Source organism: Anastrepha obliqua, chromosome 4 (assembly GCF_027943255.1).
Source record: "Anastrepha obliqua isolate idAnaObli1 chromosome 4, idAnaObli1_1.0, whole genome shotgun sequence".
Taxonomy (NCBI): domain Eukaryota; kingdom Metazoa; phylum Arthropoda; class Insecta; order Diptera; family Tephritidae; genus Anastrepha; species Anastrepha obliqua.
This window is the reverse complement of record NC_072895.1, coordinates 52,433,312-52,440,584: the sequence shown is the minus strand read 5'-3', so window position 1 is coordinate 52,440,584 and position 7,273 is coordinate 52,433,312.

Sequence of the window (7,273 nt, the reverse complement as noted above, 5' to 3'; positions counted from 1 at the left end):
TTACTAAAGTTATTGACGAAATACCGACCGAAGTCCTACAGCGAGTCATTCAAAATTGGTGCTTACGTATGGCCGAATTACACCGCAGTTGAAGCCAAAATTTAAAAGGAGTTATATATCTTGAATGGTTCTATACAAAAGTAATAAAGATTGCCCAATCAATTTGATTTTCATTGTTTTATTTCAATTTAAAATCCGATACCTCTAAATTGATCATCCTTTATCTTAAGCATGACTAGAGAGATTTACGAATATGTTTGGCCCCGCTTACTGACGCATGGCCGAGGAACTTATTGAAATTGCATTCGTGATTCAATTGTGCAAAGCAAAAAGTTTCTTATATACTGCAAATAACCCAAAATCACTTGGACACGAGTGGGGATGTTTCAAAATCCAATCGGAAATGATTCCGCATCAAATTGGAATTCCCCTCAGAAAATCTGAAAGGTGTTCGGCAATCCTATCGAAATTGAGAAGTTCGGACCGAATACTAAATTATGCTAAGAAAAAGTCACTATTCTAACAAAAAAGTTTAATAATTTCATCTCCAACTACCGGGTGCTTTGGTCTCAGGGACCTCCTACTCGGTCATCCCCCTGACTGTTGTTAAAGGGGAATTGCTTAACTTATTTCTCAGGAAAGTGCAGAAAAGATGGAGCTCAAATTATTCACTTGCTATTTTAAAAACCCTGTGGCCCCAGTTTAATGAACAGAAGACGCAGAAAGTCCTGAAGACTCAGCGCCATTAATATTCCAAAGTAAAGCTAGGTTAACCATTTAACTCCCATTACAGAAGCTGTGGTGCCCTTTCAGTGGACGAGACTGTTGAGCGTTTTCTCTATAAATGTCCAAGTGGGGCAGCCAGATGATTGAGGTCACTGGGTACTCCTTTCTTTGGCAAACTGAGGCACTGCGCCAACCTAATCTCCTCAATCATCTCCATTACATCAGCAGCTCTGGCTGGTTGTAGATATCTGCCTGTTAGAGGTCTCATAATGGTATCAAAACGGTGCTTTAGATCTACTTTGGGAGCGCCAGAGTGGTACTTCTACCATTTAACCTACCTACCAAGCGCGTACTTTCAAATGTTATTAGACGTTGCTGCTTCCCATTAAAAGGAAAAATCTGCAATGGGCGGTCATCCTTAGGTTTTTGGAAGAATGTGGCTTTCAAAAGGCTGCCGGAAAAAATCTGGTAGTTATATTGTCATGGGAATGTAGCTCGTTTACAAAAGTTATTGTACGCATACTAATTCTTTTAAAAAAATATATTTTCTCCCGTTGGATAAAGCTAAAGATGGCGTAGTACGAGATAAAAAAATCAAAAGGAAGTTTTCTTCAAACTGTTTTTACTTTTTGCCAGCGATACACATCCTTTCGCGGAGGACCACAGCTTTTAATATAATATCCCTCCACAGAGCATTCACTTTCGCCCTTTACGAACTCACCCGCAGTATACTTACAATATTCCATAAATTTACAAAGGATCGCCTCCCGAGTAGAATTCTTATGTTTTGCCTTTAAAAGAATTTGTTATTAAATTTGTTAAATAATAATGATGCTTTCCATTTCAATTCAACCGGGCTATTCGGGTCATGTTCTTCGATTTCGATGTAACTGAAATATGTTGCTCTCTGGTCAAAATAATGAGACACGTATTTTTTTGTTCGCCCGAAAAAATTTTTTCTCAAGAGTTATCGGCAATTTTGTTTTTCGGCTCAAACTCGATTTTTTTTAATTATGTAAGAAAAAATTTTTTTTAAATGCCCATAACTTAGTCAAAAATGAACCGATTTTAATAATTCTGGGTTCAAAATGATCGTAATTACTTACACGAGCGACTTCATGTAGAACCATTTGCAAAAAAGTAGTTGAAAACTTTTTATTTAGCAAAAAAGAAAAAAAATTGAAATTTTTTCGAAATTCAATATTTCAAAAAGAGTATTTTTTTTTTTATAACTTTTTCCAAATCAAAAGGACATCTCAAACTTTAATTGAGCTGAATGCCTAGTAGCTAAAATGAGTTGTTTTTGAGTAATGAATTTTTGAGTAAAAACCCTATTTCGCACTTTTTGTTTTTTGCAAAATAAAAAATTTTCAAATACTTTTTTGCAACTGTTTCTACATGAAATCGCTCGTGTAAGTAATGACGATCATTTTGAACCGAAAATTACTAAAATCGGTTCATTTTTGACTAAGTTATGAGCATTTAAAAAAAAAATTTTCTTATAATATATTATTAAAAAAAATCGATTTTGAGCCGAAAAACAAAATTGCCGATAAAGCTTGAAAAAAAATTTATTCGGGCGAACAAAAAAATACGTGTCTCATTATTTTGACCAGAGAGCAACATATTTCAGTTACATCGAAATCGAAGAACATGACCCGAATAGCCCGGTTGAATTGAAATGGAAAGCATCTAATATCAATTTAAGGGAACAGATACCTGTAAACGGCCATATTTTCCCTGATTTTCATTAAAATTATTTAAAATGAAGAAGTCAATATATTTTTTTCAAAATTGGCATACAGTTTATTTATACATTAAAATAATGTAATTTTTTTTTTTTAATCATTTAAAATGGCGGATGTACACTCAATTCTTCCAGGAAGGTCGCAGCGGGGCTTCTCAATCTGCGGGCATTTTAGCATCGGCGTCACTGAACATTTTTTTTATTAAAATGGAAAAAAAATTTCCGGAATAAAATGCTTAAAAAAATTAATTTTGGGGCGAATTTTCCTACTATTTTTGCTTCGAAAACAATTAGTTTTTCGAAAAATTTTCGAATTGTAAATTCACATAGAAAGTAATATCATAAAAAAGATGTGTGCAATATTTCAGGGGGATCGTTCAATAACTTTTCGAGTTGTCGTGTACGCCAATTCGCAAATTATAGTTTTGAGAAAAACGCGTCTAAAGTTTGAATACGTAACTATACCTCTCCCAGCGCTCGAACGCCAAGAATAGAGCCGTCACGGTTGACGATCTATAATATAAGAAATTCTTAAATTTACGTTCTAAAATTTTTTTGACATATTCTTAAAGGATTATATTAACATTTTATGAAAAAAATAAATAAATTGTTTTCGAAATTTTACAGCTATCTGTCCCCTTAATGCACCATATCAGTTTGTTGTTGCTTCTAGGACACCTTTTTGTCACTTTCTTCTTCAAAAGGTACCATAAATTCCAATTGGGTTGATGTCTGGGCTTTGGGCAGAAGTATCTACCACTTTTGAGCAATTATATAGCAACCAAGTCCTGCATATGTAAGACCTGTGCAAGGGATCATTATCTATAGTATTATTTTAAAACATGGCGCTTATTCTGACTAAACTACAATATGTACAGATATGAAATATATATCAAAAGAAAGGTTTTGATGAGCATATTTCCGGAAAATTATAAAAATTAAAATTGGTTAATTTGTTCATGAAATATTTGCGTGTAAAGTTGTCAAAATTTTCATATTGATAACAGCGATGCCTATGCAAAGCGGGATGACACACAAACGCATATATATGAGTACGTTTGCTTTGTTTAGCTCCCTTTCTAATGAGCACAGCATTGTATACATTTGTGTTCTCAATAATTGTTTTGTTTTGTTCTCTTTACTAATAAATATGTATTCATGAACATAGTCCCAACGGGTGCTGCGAATTTTTTTCAAAATTTTGTTGTGATGGCAATAATTGGTATGAATTGACAATTGACTTGAAATTTGTCAATTCACTTAAAACAACGGTAACAGTGCAAATTAGAAAGAGGTTTGGACAGACGCAAAATAGAATTTATTTTAAGAAAGAAGTACATCCATTTTTAATTTTAAAATATGCCTAGAGGACGACCAAGAAGAGTTCGTAGAAGAGTTCCTACTTTAAGTGGAGGAATAGAGCAGATAAATGTTTGAAACGTCACGTATTGGATATGATTGGTAGAAGCATCCACTTTTGCTTTCGTTCATATATGGGACAATTGAACTACAATATATAAACGTATGTATGTATTTAAAAATTTTGTGTGCGTTTGATCCTTTTTGCAAAACTCAAAATTTTAAATAGTTTTAAAAAATTAGGAGAGAGAGGCAAATTAGTTAGTAATTATTTGATACTATTTCAAAGGTAAACTGTATTTGGGCTATTCTCAGACAAATTTTATAGTAATAGACGATGCCCAACGCCATTTAAAAGAACTCTATTACCCATCAAATCAACGAACTTCTTGGCACAGATATACATTTTTAAGTGTTTTTTTTTTCTTCGTGTTGTGTTCTATGTGTGTACATGTATATTTCTATGTATGCAGACATTATCAAATCGTATATAATATAGGACTATGGATAAGTTCGTGCGGTTTTACAACAGATGGCGTAACTTGATTATTATTCCATCGATCCACATTTCCAAACATTCATTGGAGAGCTACTGTCGTAAGGCACAAACGTCAGTATAAGTTTTTTATTTGAAGCGTAAACAACAATATTTTTACCACACTTGAAAATGTCGAATTTCGTGCCAAATAATGTGTTTTTGCGGGGAATTCTTTAATATGAAGAAAAAAGCAGCCGAAAGTCATCGTATCTTGGTGGAAGTTTATGGTGAGCATGCTCTAGCTGAGCGAACGTGCCAGAAGTGGTTTGCACGCTTTAAAAGTGGTGATTTTGGCCGCGCCGCCAAAGTTCATGGATACCGAATTGGAGGAATTGCTCGATCAAGATCCGGCTCAAACGCAAGAAGAGGTTGCAAAAACTTTGGGAGTTGATCAATCAACCATTTCCAAACGTTTAAAAGCCATGGGAATGATCCGAAATTCAAATTTCGAAAAAAAACCGCACGAACTTATTCATAGACCTATCCTGAATATGAACTTTGAAATTTTTTTTTAGCATTCTTTTTAACATTTTTTGAAACGTAAAGATCTGTGAAAAAAAATGTTTACTTTTGCAAATCCAAGAAATTTTACGAATGGCAAAAAAAAATTGTATCATTGTGTTGGTGAATGGCACACGAATTATCATAAAACAAATGCATCCGAATTGTTTGCACGCGGAAGTGTTATGCGGAGAGGCTCAGGGAAGGCGATTTCTATTGCCTCGTATAAATTTGCAGCCGAGCGAAACCACACTTCCTCTCACGTTGAAGCGCCGCCAATTTCCCATTAAAATAGCCTTCGCCATAAAAATAAATAAGGTCCAGGGGCAAACATTATCAAGGGAGGGGCTTCATTTAAAGGAGGATTGCTTTGCTCACGGCCAACTTTATGTTGCGTTAAGCCGGGTTAGATCCTGGGAAAATATACGAGTTCAAATGGGCAATAACGAAAACTTGACGTTGAATGTAGTTTATAATGAAGTAATTAAAAAAAAAAATTACTGATTTAACTGAAAAAAATTTTAAAAATGCTATATGCATAAGTTCTTACATATTACATACGAATAAAAATATACACTTTTCTAATCATCATAACTTTTAATATATAAAAGTGTCACATATGCTGTTTACTTTCCGTGGGAAAAAAGCCCGCCCGATTTTCGGGGGTTACATACTAGTCTTGGTATTATTTGAATAACAATTTATTTGGATTTTCTGGATAAGTGAGTTCAAATTTTTGCACACTTGGCTTCAAATTGTTACGGAAAATATCTAAATAAATTTCTTAAATTATTAAACAAACTGTAAGTATAAATGTAGTAGCAGGAATTGTGCAGCGATGAAAGTTCTCCGGTGAGCCCAAGAGAAAATGTAACTGATTAGCCTGCAAGGGGAATTTATTCAATCAGTTTCAATCCAGTCAGTTTTGACATTTACGAAATGGGACGCTATACGATTCAACAAAATTGGGAAATGTTGAAAACCTATTTTCAAAGTGGTGAGTCTTCTTCTTCTTTTCTGATTGTCACATCGGTGGCTACGTCAATAAGCAAAATTGTCGGTTTTGGGGCTCAGAAAATCCACACGTTACTATAGAGAAGCAACTGCATCCAAAACGAGTCTCTGTTTGGTGCGGTTTTTGGTCTGGCGGCATCATCGCTCCATTTTTTTTTCGAAAATACAGTAAAGCAAACAGAAATTACAGTAAATGGCGAGCGTTACCCTGACATGCTCAACGAGGTTTTGTTTCCAAAAATTGAAGAGGATGACATGGACGACATTTGGTTTCAACAGGACGGTGCAACTTGTCACACTGCCAAAGTTACACTCGAACTTTTGGCTACCGTTTTTGAAAACCGAATAATCAGCCGAAATTCCGATATCAATTGGCCGCCTCGGAGCTGTGATTTAAGCCCGTTGGACTATTTTTTGTGGGGAGCCGTTAAGAACAAATGCTATGCGAACCATCTAGAGACGATTGATGCTTTAAAACGCGAAATCGAAGTTGTCATTCATAAAATTGGAGCCCAAACAATCGAAAATGTGCTTAAAAATTGGGTTGATCGAATGGCCTACTGTAAAACCAGTCGTGGCAGTCATTTTATTTTTTATTCATAAATAACAATGTTCAATCTTCAAAATAAAAAAAAAAGTTTGAAAAAATATTGATTAGTTTTTTTATAGCCGATTCAAAAAGCAAATTTTACATCACTCACCCTATATATGGCGTAGATGATCACGCTCGTTTGATAAAACGCCTGCTCCGCTGGGAAATTAGGACGTATGTCCTGAAGTCTTCCAGCGGTAATGAAGCGAACCGCAGCTGCAGCGATCACTTTATGGAAAGCATGGTCGCCTACACCCATATCAGTGGGAAGGGGAAGAGAGGCTAAGTTGTCCTCAGTGAATTCCGCGGAGCCAACCCAATCAGCTTTATTCAAGTTAATGGGGTACGGTACACTAGACAGGGCTAGTTTACTGGGGCATGTGAAGGCACGTGAAGGCATCCAGCAGGACACTAACCTTTTCACATGTCCTATCAAACCCACTTATCTAACACCCCTCTCCCTCTGGACCCAAACTGTCGAAAAAGCAAGTTTCCTGGGCCTACGGTTAGATGAGCTAGACGAAGACGACCGGTGATTTACACTACACTAACAGGGCAAAGTTACTGCTACAACAACAAATACAACATTAAAGTTAATATACGAGCGCTAATTCGCGGAAATGAAATAGCATCGGTCGCCAAATTATCCTATTAAACATACCAGCTGACTACTTAATGTCGAACCGCCTATTTGCTCTGCCAGAAATTGTCCCCTAATATCATTTGGCAAGCTTGAATACCAATGAACGGCTTGAATGAAAGGAGGAGGGAGTGATATTGCTCTGGTTAGCTTGGC